The sequence below is a fragment of the Notamacropus eugenii genome, chromosome 3 (assembly GCF_028372415.1).
Source record: "Notamacropus eugenii isolate mMacEug1 chromosome 3, mMacEug1.pri_v2, whole genome shotgun sequence".
Classification (NCBI taxonomy): Eukaryota; Metazoa; Chordata; class Mammalia; order Diprotodontia; family Macropodidae; genus Notamacropus; species Notamacropus eugenii.
In genome coordinates, this window is record NC_092874.1 from 321,073,363 (window position 1) to 321,087,673 (window position 14,311).

Genomic DNA, 14,311 nt, shown 5'->3' on the forward strand with positions numbered 1-14,311 from the left:
ACCAGAGGTGGAAAGCAGCCCTCACATCAGAGGTACTAGTCTTCCCTGAACACACCATAGACCCCAGCACTGGGAGTTAAGGACAAATTGAAAGTAGGTTGACCATGTTTAGGGTCAGCTTCTTGCATACCCCACAAATAGGACAAAATGGCTTTCAGCAACCAAGAGTTGTGCATTATTCTTTTGCCACTTGTGGTTTCTAAACTTTAGCCCACATAGTCCCCTAGGCTCTGTCCTCATGGGAGAGTGTCTTACAGATCATTGGGATGATGTTTTTTATCAACTTTACTTACTGGGTCATCTTAGTATATACTCCTTTCTAAAATACACACACACACACACACACACACACACACACACACACAGACACATTTAAAACTGCCTGACTAAATACATTTCTCAATCCATAGTCTTGAGGGGTAGCACACCAGATGGGGCTTGAGTCTTACCCCAGTAGGGATGACATAGGATGATATATAGCCTGCCTAGGTTTGGGAACCCGACTTATCAGTGACAGTGGGAGCTAGAATAAAGATTCTCCGAGTTTCCATGGGTTACAAATGCACATTGATTCACTGATTGATTGATTCTCTAACAACTTCCTAATGGACCCCTGAGATTCAAACCACCTACTTAGAGAAACTTATTTAGATTTAGGTATAGACAAGCATCAGCCCACAGAACTATCTTTGTGTTCCTGCATGAAGACGGATTCCTGTGATAATCGAACAAAAAAAAATGGAATTGAGTTGCCAGAGTGCCACAGTCTGATGCTTGTTAAGAAAATCCAATTTTCCTTTCTACAGTTGGGTTATTTCCTTGTCTGGAGCTAATTATCCATTTGGGAGAATTTAAAGTCTTGTCTGGTAAAAAAAAAAAAAAAGGACATAGACTATGAATTGTGTAAAGTGATGATACTAATTTGGGATCTCTAGGACATTCTAGTGGATATAGTGATCCAGCTCTCCCAATCCCCAAGGCAGTTTCAGAATTCCTGTAGCCTTGCTAGGAGGTCAGGTTAGGACTAATGAGACCTAGAATATCTCAGGAATATGTTCCAGACCTGAAATTCGCTCAAACATCCAAATAACCTGACAGATACAGATATATTTCAGAGACTCATTGATTCACATGGATGTCCAAGCTTCATTCTACATGGGGGCCCAGCCTATGTTCTCCACAAGAGCAGAAGACACTGGGTGGGAGACTGTGATAGGGGCTGACTGCTGTCTCTTTTGTTTTCACCTACCATCAAGGCTCCAAATATTTTGTTTTCACCATTGGTCTTATATTCCCAGGGCTTCTCACTATTCTTCAAATATTATCCTTTCTTTTTCTGAAGACATTCGTGAGATTCCCATTCTTCCCCTAGGGAAGGGAGAGGCTGTACCTACATTTGTGCAGCCACAGCTCTTCAAGCATGCATACATTAGTGAACTTCCAGTTACAGAAATAAAGTTAACAGAATGAGGGAAATGACAGTCTGACTTTATTCTTGATGCAATTTAATCTAATTCACAGAACATTTCTTATATGCTTCCATATGAAAGCTAATTTTTCCAGGCTTTGATGAAGCAAAAAATAAAACCCGATTAAGCCACTTTCTCCCTCAAAGAGTTTATGATGTGGTAGGGACCCTGGTCAGACCACTCAGGAATTATATTGTGCTTGCTTCTCAGCACCACACTTTAGGGATAATATTTACAAATTAGAATCTGCCCAGAAAATGGTAACCAGGTTGGCTCAACTTGGAGAAGAAAAGAGTTCATGTGGTTGGGTGTTTGTAATAACTATTTTAAAGTATTTTTTAGACTATAATATGATAAATACAGTATTTATTCTTCTTGCCCCTGTAGTTTGGGATCTGTTGCTAAATGTTTAATAACTATCAAAAATGTGTATGTGATATACTCTTAAGTTTAATCCATTTTCTTTGTCACTTGCTTAAGTCTAGACAATCAACAAAATAATGAATCAAGCCCTGACTTTTAATATTTGATGAGTACTAAGTGTAAATGCTCACACTTGAAAATTTCATAATTGTTTGTTGTTAACCAGTTTGTTCAGGCTCCAGCACAACCTATTCTGCCTGTAAGACAGAGTAGAAAAAATGGATGTAAGTTGAAGAAATGAAAATTTCAACTCAACATAAAGAACTGAATAACAGAGATATATAAATGTGGAATGAAAAGCAGTGAGTTCCTAATTACTGAAGTACTTCAAATGGATGATAGATGGCCACTTGTCAGGGATATTAAAGAGAAGGTTTCTATTCAGGTATGCATTAGTCTAGAAGACCCTTGAGGTAGTTCCCAACACTGAGAATTTGTGGTCTATTGATTCTTTAAAGCAGAAGAAATGGTGGGGCCTCAGTATAATTTGCCTTACCAGGTTTTAGCTTAGGTTGACTCTGTGGTAGCTTTGGATCTTTCATGTTCATCTAGGAGATCATTCAATGGCTCATCTCTGTCTTTGGATTCATGTAGGAGTTATTGGGATGCTTTCTAGAATGTTTATGAAATATATACTGAAGTCATGATAACAGTTCTGTATGTCTTCTCTTGATAATGAATCTATCTCAACCATTACCAATTTTAAAAAATTTATCTTGTATGCAGAATTTTTGTACAGAGTTAGTTGCATGTTGTCTCCACACTGAATTATGAACTCTTTGAGGATAGGGAGAATCTTTAAGTTTCCTTTATATCTCTGGGGATTAGCATAGTGTCAGACACTTAGTAGACACTAAATAAATATCTATTAGCTGTTTTCTATCCCAAATATATTTTTATGATGGAGACATGAAAAGAATGGGAAAATCTGTCCCATGAAGTAGGAAGAAAGCAACACTGTTTCTGTTTTCCCTAACTATCTCAATTCTTATGATAAAACTGCTTGGTTACCATGGAGATATATTGTTTGAATTGTCAGTCATGGAACCAAAGGTATCTAGAATTCAATGAGTCTCAAAATAAATAAGGCCTAGAAAGCTATGCAAGGTCAGTCTTGATGTAACACAAAATATGTTCGTTTTCTGATGGTGTTCATCTTTCCCTTCCCTACCTTCCTCAGGAAATTAGGATGGTCCCTGAAAAAAGATGTTAGTTAGAACTTATTTTAACCTTTTCTACCTCATGTATAGGGATAAGTATTATACAGTTTGTAAGACCAGACAGGTTATAATAGAAAGGGAGGTCAGAAGAATAGCCTTATACCTATTTTTAGCACAAAAAAAAATAAAGGAGTGATGATGACCTGCAGTTTTGTACAGTTTGAAAAATGCTTTTAGAATCGATGCATTTTTGTTTGTTTGTTTTAGGCTAGGCTCTTTTTTCTTCATCTCCTCTTTATCTGCTGCTTGTTTTTGGAAGGGTGATTTTATGTTTTTGTTTTTTCTCTTTAGAGGGGAATTTAGAGAATAGTTATCATTTCTTTTTTTATGTGTCTTTCTCTGTGTATGTGCTTTTTCTACCTAACCCAGAAGGTCCAAAAAGCTCCAGAAGTGGGACCGCTGGAAAGATACCTTCATTATTCCTTTTATTTTCCTACTGACAATGTCATTGCAAGATTCATATTCCGTGTGTGTGTGTGTGTGTGTGTGTGTGTGTGTGTGTGTGTGTGTATTTCTTATTTCTCACATAAACCTGAGTCCTGCTTATCTTCTCTGCCTCATGGTAGTGAGTGAATTTCCTACTAAAAGTTGACAAAGCTAAGTTCCCAAGGCAAAATAGTTATTTGAACTAGTTCTTTTGGTAAACAATGTTTTGTATTTTTGTTTATAAACTAAAATTATCCTTCCATGATATTAAGGTATATTTAATTCCTTATACTTAACAAACTCACATACTTGTTATTAAAGAAAAATCTGTCATTATATGAGTTGCTGTGTAAAATCTCTGTAAGTACACTATAAACAAATCTATATGATCCTTAATTCAAAAAACTTACAGGATATTTGTAAAAAATTATGTCTATGTGGGGAGAAGCCAAGATGGTGGAGTAGAAAGATACACATACACTTAGCTCTTGGCCCACAGCCCATAAAATACCTGTAAAGAAGAACTCTCAACAAATTCTAGAGCAGCAGAAGCCACAGAACAATGGATTTCTATTCCAGAGAGACCTGAAAAATGGACGGGAAAAGTCTGGGGCATACCGGATGCAGAGCAGAGCCCAGCCTTGCCTTGACCACAAGGCACCAAGAGGAGCATTTCTGAGCAGGCTTCAGGGATGAAATCTCTAGCAGCAGCGCAGATCCCTCAACCCACAGGTGCCAAAGCTCAGTGAGAGGGTCTTTTTGGCTGGCCAAGAGGGGAGTGGGGTGTTTACATAACTCAGGCCCCCTCAGGAGGCAACAGCAGAGGCAGCAGCAGACAGGGGCTCCCAAAGCAGGCAGTAGCCCGCATCTATTGTTGAAGGCCTCCACATAAACCCCTTGAGGGAACCGAGCCCCGTGTGGCAGCTCCGTCCCCACCTGAGCAGCTGATCTTAATCTCACACTGAATAGCAGTCCTGCCCCTGCCTAAAACCCTGAGGCTCCTGAGCAGCTCTTTTGAATCTCAGTCCCCACATGCTGGCTCAGCTGAGCTGGAGGCCAGGAGGTTGTGGAGAGGAAACTCAGAAGTCAAGCAACTGGCTGGGAAAATGCTCCCACAAAAGGAAAAAAATAAGACCATAGAAGGTTACTTTCTTGGGGAACAGGTGTCTCCCCCCATCCTTTCAGGTGAGGAAGAACAAGGTGTACTGTCAGAGGAAGTCAAGGCCACTGCCTCCAAAGGGAACTTAAATTGGGCTCAGGCAATAGAAGACCTTAAAAAACAAGTTAGCAGCTTACTAAAGGAGAACCAAAAAAATACTGAGAAAAATAACAGGTTTAAAAAGAGGCTAACTTAATTGGAAAAAGAGGTCCAAAAAGCCAACAAGGAGAAGGAGGTTTTAAAAAGCAGAATTAGCCAAATGGAGGAGAAGGTTCAAAAGCTCACTGAACAAAATAATTTGTTGACAGAGAGAACTGAGTTCAGGGAAACGAATGACTAGGAGTTAAACCAACAAGTTAGTAAACAAAACCAAAAATTTGAAAAAAATAGTAGATAATGTGAAACAGCTTATTGGAAAAACAACTGACCTGAAAAATACATCCAGGAGAAATAATTCAAAAATTATTGGACTACCTGAAAGCCATGATCAAAAAAACAGCCTAGACATTATCTTCCATGACATTATCAAGGAAAACTGCACTGATGTTATAGAATCAGAGGGCAAAATGGCTTTTGAAAGAATTCACTGATCACCTCCTGAAAGAGACCTGAACAGAGAAACTCCTAGGAATCTTGTGGCCAAATTTCAGATCAAAGAGAAAATACTGCAAACAGCCAGAAAGAAACGATTTGAGTACTGTGGAAATACAATCAAGATAACACAGGATCTGGCAGCTTCAACATTAATGGATCGAAGGGCTTGGAGTGGAATATTTCAGAAATCAAAGGAAATGGGATTGAAGCCAAGAATCACCTGCCCAGCCAATCTGAATATAATACTTCAAGACCAGATCTGCATTTAAAAATTTGACTTCCCAAGACAAGGATCAAGAGAAGCATGTAAAGGTAAACAGAAAAGAAAAATCATAAAAGATTCTCTAGAGTTGAACTGTTTACATCACTACATGGAAAGAAAATATTTTTGATTCTTGAATCTTTTCTCAGTATTTGGGTAGTTGGGGAGATTGTACATGCACACACATACACATAGATAGAGAGTACAGGGTGTGTTATATCAGAAGAAATGATATCCACACACGCACACACAAATAAAATAAAATAAAAATTAAGGGGTGAAGGAGGAAAATTTCAAGAAGATAAAGGGAGTGATGGAATGGGGCAGGCTATAACTCATAAAAGAGATTAAAAAATCTTATTCCATGAAGGAGATAAGGGAGGAGGGGAGAGGAAGAAAAATAAAGCTACTCTCCCAGCGTGTGGCTGAAGGAGGGAATAACATGCTCACTAAATTTGATATGAAAATTTATACACACCACAGGAAAGTAGTAGAGGAGGCAACAAGTGGGGCAAGGGGAATGTAAGAAAGGAGGGCAAATGGGAGAAGGGAGTCACTAGAAATAAACACTTTCGAGAAGGGACAAGGTCAGTGGTAGGGGGGAAAATAACGGGGGATAGGGTAGGTCAGAGGGCAATATAATTAGTATTACACAACATGATTACTATGGAAGTCTTTTGCAAAACAACACATATTTAGTCTGTATTGAATTGTTTGCCTTCTCAGAAGGGCTGGGGAGGGGGGGGAGGGAGAGAAGTTGGAGTTCAAAGTATTAGAAACGAATGTTGAGAATTTTTATTGCATATAATCAGGAAATAAGAACTACAGGGATAGGGGTATGGAAATTTATCTTGCCCTGTAAGAAAAGAGAGAAGATGAAGATAGGAGAGGGGTGGGGTGTGATGAAGGGGAGGGTACTTTGAGGGAAGGAGTAATCAGAATTCAAGGTATTAAGAAGCAGGAGGAGAGGAGTGATGGGGAGAAAAATTAGACATGTTACAAAAGAAGGTAAAAGCAATTAGTATTAAAACAATTGACTGAATTAATTACTGAGAATAAATCAATGACATCTTTAGTTTGGGGAAAAGAATTTTAGTCTAAATGTCCTAGAGAAAGGTAACCTCGGGTAAAATTTGGCATGGATGGAAAAGTCAAGGTTTTAATTGTAAATTTGATTTTATGATTACCATTTAATCAGGAACTGGAACGTGAATAGAAAGGCATGTAAGCCACTTAAGACTTGCCTCAAAAGACGCTCCTTAGCCAACGTGAAACTATAATCATATTTGAAACCTGGTTATTGGAACTTGCCATTTTTAGATGTTATGGGACTATTAAGTGCCTGTTCTTCTGAGTCTAACTCCAGGTATGGGTAGCAAGAAAGGCGATCTGAGTCTCCAATATATGATGCCAGCAAGCTGATGAGATGCTGGTATGAACTGCATAGGTGATCTCAAGGGAAGGGTGGGATAGTGGCTGTTCAGCATAGGCTGAGGTGGGATTCTCCAGACTCAGTTTCCCCACTGACACCTGGCAGACTTTAAGCCTGACTGAGTGCAAGTGAATAATCTAATCCTGCCTGGAAGTGACATGAAGTTGGGGAGATACTGTATCCCTGCAATGCCCTTATTGGTAGCAATTTCTTATAGTCAAAAGGTTTGTAAGCTTAATACCAGATCTATTCAATTACAGATTATGGGTAAGGGAACATCTGAGGTTGTCTAAACCTAAGCTATTAGGCATAGGACTTTAGACCAACAATAATAAGTTAGGGTCCTTTAATTTTTAGTAATACTGTGAAGACAATTAGGTCAACAACTTGTGAAGTTAGCAGCATAAATATTATTTATGTCTCAGCTGGTTAATGTTTAAAAAAAAATTTCTTTTGTGGTCCGTATTGTAAATGCTTCAAAAAGAAGTATCACCTGACCAAAAGTTGGAATTGCTTTATCTGTCATAAATTGTGTTAAAAATAAATAATAAAAATATTATATCTATGAGAAGATGGAGCAGAAGGAAATAAACATCAATATAGTCCTTACTATGCGCTAGGCATTGTGTTAAGCATCTTTTAGAAATATCTCATTTGATTGTCACAGCCATCCTAAAAGGTAGGTGCTATTAGTATTCCAATTTTTCAGTTGAGGAATTAAAGGCAGCTAGTAAGTGTCTAAGTCTTCTTGACTCCAGGTCCAGTGCTCAATCTGCTGCCACCAACTAACTTCAATATCTTTGTGCTAGAATTTTCTGAAGTCTTTCTAAGAGAGTATTTACAGGGAAGTCAGTTGTGCTATTCACTGGGCCATGGAGGGCAAAAAACGTCTGAAGTCCATGAACCCCTTGGATATAATTTTGTTAATATGCCACTAAAACCTTCCCGGAGTGTTCTAGCACTTTACTTAGTCAGGAAGAGTAGGAAATTGAGGAAATTATTTTAAATAAAAAAAAGAAAAACCTTGATATTGAAGGAAAAGGGGGATATTTTTACCTTGGTTTTGAAGGGTATACTATGTGTGGGTAACTGTGTTGTTTAAACTTGTTGATAGATAAAAAGATCTAGTTTCTTTCTTTGTTTCATTTGTTCTGATATTATCTTTTATTCAAGTACTATCTCCAATGTTGATCACCAGAGAGTTAGTTAATTCATATTTGAAGGGTGTTCTAAATTCCATTGATTAAAGGTTCTTTAATATTTTGAACATTATAACTGTCCTTTGAGAGCTACTTTTTTAAACTATAAAAGAGGAAGCAACACTGGTAATGCCATCCTAAATACATTTGAGTTGGACAATATTGCAGAGACGTTAGATAGTACTGGTAAATTGTAAGAGTAAACCAATCTTGAAAAGAAAGACAACTATTTTTCCAGTGTCAAGAAGATTTTTTTTTCTAGCCTTCCATCCCCAGTGGGGTATAGAAGGAGCATGAATGGTATAACAAGGGAAATCAGCAGGAGTGGCTATTTTCCAGACTGCAGCTGCACAGATTGTCTGAGAAACTACTCTCTTTATATCTTCATTGTCTTGCCTTTGAATTATAGTTTCCTTCATTTTCTATTTTCTTCTTTCAATCTGTTTCATCATTTTAGTCTTCAAATATCAACTATTGGGAAATGCTAGCAAATCCCCCTCCTCCCCCACTCTTCGTTGAGCACCTTCTTTCCCTCATATAGCATTTTTGGAAAGTAGAAAGTTCAGAAAATTCATTCTCATTTAACTCTATTGCCAAACCTCCTTTGCCTTTTTGCTTTTATGAAGAACTCACATAGGGCAGACGATCGCATGGCGGTCAGAAGAAGCAATACAAGGACACTCTGAAGTTCTCTCTCAAGAACTTTGGATTTGATTGTGTGACATGGGAGACGCTGGCCCAGGATGGCTCATCATGGCATGCCCATATCAGAAAGGGTGCTATGCTCTATGAGTGAAGGAGAATTGAAACAACTCAAAGAAAACATAGGATATGCAAATTTGTAGTATCCATCCCAAATGATCACATGGACTATCTGTGCCCCATCTGTAGTAGAACATTCTGAGCTCATATTGGTCTGGTCAGTCATAGTCGAACACATTGAAACTTGACTTCATCATGGTGATGTCATTTTGGTCCTCTTCAAAAACTAAGGACAACAACCAGGCTCTTCTCTAACATAATTTAGGGTGAATGGTTTAGTTAATGCTCATTTTAAAATTAATGTAGTCTTCATGACTTAATCATTCCAGAAGAATATTTATTAATATAATAATAATAATGAAACAGATATCAAACTTTGCATTATAAACAAGAAAATACTCCCACAGGTACACGTGTAGATAGTGTTTCATTTTTAACTAGTGTCCTAAACCATCAGTTCTTTTTGTTTTTGAAGTTTTTCATGTATTCTATCTGTTTATCTTATAAATTCTATTTAAGGAGTTACATCCAGTTCCCATTTATAAGGTGATAGACTCAATATACAATGGAGGGATGATGCCTTTTTTCAGGTGTCAGGGTTATAATCATCTTGAGCACAGATGTCATTCCATATACTTCTGTATCCCCTACATTAGAGGAGAGGGGAAGAATAAGATGACTATTTCTTTGCTAAAACTAAACTCTGCATCTGTCACCTACATTCTTTCTCCTTGTATCTCCTCTGTAACATTGGTGAGTTAGTCATCCATTTAGGTTCTCTAATTCATCTTTAATCCCTCAAATTTCACTGAGTCCCATTTCTCAGTCTAAAAGTATCCCTGAGTATAGGGATGGCTTTCTTTTATTAAAACAAACACACTAACAGACAACTAAGTACAACCTCCCCCAATATTTTCCAATGGCCCAGTCACTCTCTAAATCCCTATAACTTTCCCTCCCTTGGCTGCCTATCTTCTAGGAAGATTAACTCAACTTCATCATCTACTCACTTCTAAACTCTTTGTAGTCTGGTTGTTCTTGACACTCAATTGAAATAGCTCATGCCCAAACTTGCCAATTCCAATGGGCTTCCCCTCCACCCTTGTTCCTGAAATACTCTGTGGCATGTAACATTGTGGATGCTACGTATATATATGTATATATACACACACACTTATATATGTATAAATATATATGTATGTATATATGTATGAATACATATGTATGAATATATACGCAATACACACATACATATATATGCATGCATATATATATACATATATGCATGCATATATACATATATGCACTTAAGTATATACATATGTATACACACATGCATACACATACACATATGCACAATACATATATACACATACACATATATATTATGTATATATAACAAATAATCTATCTTCATGCTTTTTGATCCCTAGCTTTCCTTTGCTGGTTTCTTCTCCTCCCAATCCTTTCAAAAGATCTGCCTATGGCCCTCTTTTCTTCTATCTCTGCGTTATCTCCCTTCATAATCTAATCCAGAATCAAAGAAGTAAAGAATTTTAGAGTGTAAAAGGACCTTGGAAGTCATGTAGTTCATTTCATATCTGAAAAGGATAAAGATGTGATACAGTTTCAATTCAAGAACCTCTAATGAGAGAAAACCTATTATCTTCTTAGGCAACATATTTCACTACTCATTTTTCTAGTTTACTTTGTTTGGATTCAAGAAATCAACTTACTCAGCAAATGCACGTTAGCCTAGTCAAGTGGAGAGATGTGGAAGCTTGGGGAAACATTGGTTTACAATAAAAACTTATTTCTAAATCACATCGAAAAGAATTTGAACTAGGGCAGAATGGCCAAAATTTTGTCCCAGGGTGGAAAATTTAAAGCATAGCATTGTCTTTGGAATATTTTCTCCCACAACTACAAAGACCTTATTGTAATAATACTGGTAATAGTAGTGGTCTTTTTTTCTGCTCTGCCCTTTAATCTCTTAGTGATATACTGAATATTATACCCCAGATTAGCCAATGCAATGTTAATTTGTAGTATGGCTGTACCAAAATTTTTAGACTCTTAAATCAGAGACCCCAATGTGCTTCATGGGGAAGTAAATGGCACAAAATATGGGAAGAACAGCTAGATTAGACCAATTGCATAGAGAAGAGGTCTGTGTGCTGGAGATAATACACTTTCAGAGTTATGGAGGAATTTGTTCTTCAAATATTTGGTCTCAAGAAATAGAATAAGATATCAGTAGAAAAGAAATCCCAGATATCATTATCCAAAATAGGTAGTTAATATATCAGTAAGCATCAAACCATATGTCTATTTTCCAATATTTACACAATATTTGCGATAATAACTTACACATATATGAAGCCATCTTGGATGAAGCTATGAAATGGAAACAGACAGGAAAGAAGGTTCAATGGAAAGTGTGACTGATGTCTAATCAGAAGGCTTGAGGTCAAATGTCACCTCTGCTATTTATTAGCTGCATGGTTCTAGGTAAAATACTTAATTTTTCTAGGCTTCAGTTTCCTTATACATAAAATGAGGAATTGGCCTAGGTGACCTCAAAAGACCCTTCTAGGTGTGAATCTATAATACTCTTGAAGATTTTTGTAAAGAACTTTCTATATGAAGTTTGAGAATCACAGAATTTGAGGGATAGAAGAGATTTCAATAGCTATCTATTCTAACTCATATATGAAGCAATAGACACCATAACATACTCAGGAAGCGGTCACTCAACTGCTGCCTGAAGACCTCAAGGGAGAGAGAATCCACCACCTCATTAAATTAACTAAAAATGTAGAGGATACAAAAAACCACTGTTAATTGAGTCTGAAAACAGACCAAAACAAACAGAAAACATTGATTTAATCAAGGAAAATGCTGCTTTTAATAGGCTTCCAAAAAGACATTTCTCAAGAGTGTCAAAATCATTCAGGGTCCTTGACAGACGTAAAACTGTAAAACATTTGCTTTATGGTGCTTTATTGAACAAAAGAAGGAATAAGTGGGACATATTCTTCTTCATTTTATTTGATACTCTTATAGAGGATGTCTAGTAGAGAACAAATGGAAAGAAGAAGGTCCTTCATATATTCCTTAAAAAATTCACGAACTTGATCAATGTTAACAAACATGAATCTCTCTTTCTCTCTCTCCCTGTCTCTCTCTCTCTGTCTCTCTCTCTCTGTCTCTCTTTCTCTCCCTGTACTATCCTTTTTGTCTGTGTCTCCTTCTGAAATTTCTCCTGCTCTAATATTGAAGAATACTTTTTATTCCTTTACAACCTGGTCATAGTGTATAATTTCAGAAAACCTTTTTTATCTTTTTGCTAATATTTTATTCAAATTTATCTTTATTCATTAGAAAAATGGTTCTTTATTAATTGGGCAATTTCTAAACAATTATGGTAAATGAGTATAGTAGAATATGATTGTGCTCTAAGAAACAATGAATTTGGTTGAATACTGAGAAACATGAAAAGATTTACATGATTTTGAAGTTGCACTTACATGAATTTTACATGATTTTACACAATCATGAAGTTAGCAGAGCCGAGAAAACAAAGCACACAAGGACTATAGGATTGTAAATGGAAAGAATCATTACTCCAAAGCAATCAAAACTGAATACTACAAAAGAATACATGTAACCCCAAAGAAGAAATGTGAAAAGACCTCCCTCAACCTGCTGCTTTGAAGAGGAGAGAAATCCACAGGTATGGAATATTGAGCACCTTTTTAGACATTTTGATGTACTGATATTTTTTCTATTCTGTCTTTTTATTTCCTTAAATAGTAGTATTTGCTATATGGAATGACTGTCTGGTAAAGGGAATAGGGAGAGGTACTGGAAGAAATTTTGGTGATCTGAAATCAGAAAATATTAAAATTTATTTTAAAAAAGAAATAGTTAAATAATTGTTTATATTTGTTCTCTGAATTATCACTTCCTGATTTAGGCATCAGGATCATGTTTATTTAATGGAAGTGTTGGAAAGGATCTTTTCCCCACCTATTGGAATCAGTTTGTTCTATTTTTGGTGAATAAATCAACATCTAATTGACAAACAACTAGCATGTTTCAAGTTCCACTGAGCCATTAAGAAAATAATGGTATGACTGATAGGAAAAGGGAACTACAGTATCTATCTTTGTTAATTCATTTAAAAAAAACTGGAAGGACATATTATCCACAGTATCTTATAGTAGGTAAAAGGGTAGATAGAAAAATTGAATAAGCAATATTATTTGTCCTCAAGATTGGATTTGATGTAAGCAACACTGGAAGAGATGACTTCAGTTTTAGTCCCAGGTCTGCCATTTATCATCTATTTAACACTGGTGCACTTCAAACTCTAGCAAAACATAGGTTGTGCATTAGCTTGATTTTGTGTCATACTCTGAAATTAACAAAGTGCTCTGGGTGCAATAGACTCCTAAAAGGTATTTTTTGCTGGTTTATGAGACCTGTTATTGAAACTAAATGATTAAATCACTTCTCTAAAAGTCAGTGGAGTCCACCTGACTAAATTGTAATGGTAAATACACTGGTTGGGTCTCAAAAGTTAGAGTAATAGATACCAGAACCCATTAGTATTACTTCTAGTACCACTGGGGAAGAAGTAGCAACTAAACCTCTGAGGATCTCAGCTTATGGGTTTAAGAACAAATTGAGGGAAAAAATAATGGAGAGAATTCTACACAAATAACCACACTACACATTAGTATGTCGTAGATGTATAAAAGGATAACAAAGAGATATGAGACCATACGAGGGAGAGAATTTATTTTACTTGGCAAATTAGAGAAGGTGGAGAAGTTGGCATTGGAGCTGTCATTGAATGCATACTGATCTCTTTCCTGAATTGAATGTCCTTGAATGCAGACCATTCCCTGAAAAAGAGATCAGTACTTTCTCTGTGACTTTTATTTATGATAAGCTTCCTTCAGCAAAACCACAAAGGCTGGCTTCTCAGGGCTCATGGGGAAAAAAGATGGGGAATTTCATCTTATTCTTTCAGATCAGTCTTTTCAGAAAAAGTAGCACATTGTTCTGAACTCTGACAAACGCATAAACATATGCATGTGTTTACACTGAACCTCCAGCGATTTTTCAGAAAGCTTCTTCTTTTATGAACCAAAAGCTGCAGCCAGGAATAACAAAAGAAATGCTTTCATATATTAACAGGCAGGTAGGTTAACAGCTCTGCTCTCAGTTGGGTTTCCTTTCATTGTAGGTAATGTTTTAGTCAATTTCCCTATGTTTAGAATGTATTTCTGTGGGTAACACTCAGACAATCAATTCAGGAAAGATGGTAAGATGGTGAGATGAAAAAGCTCATCAA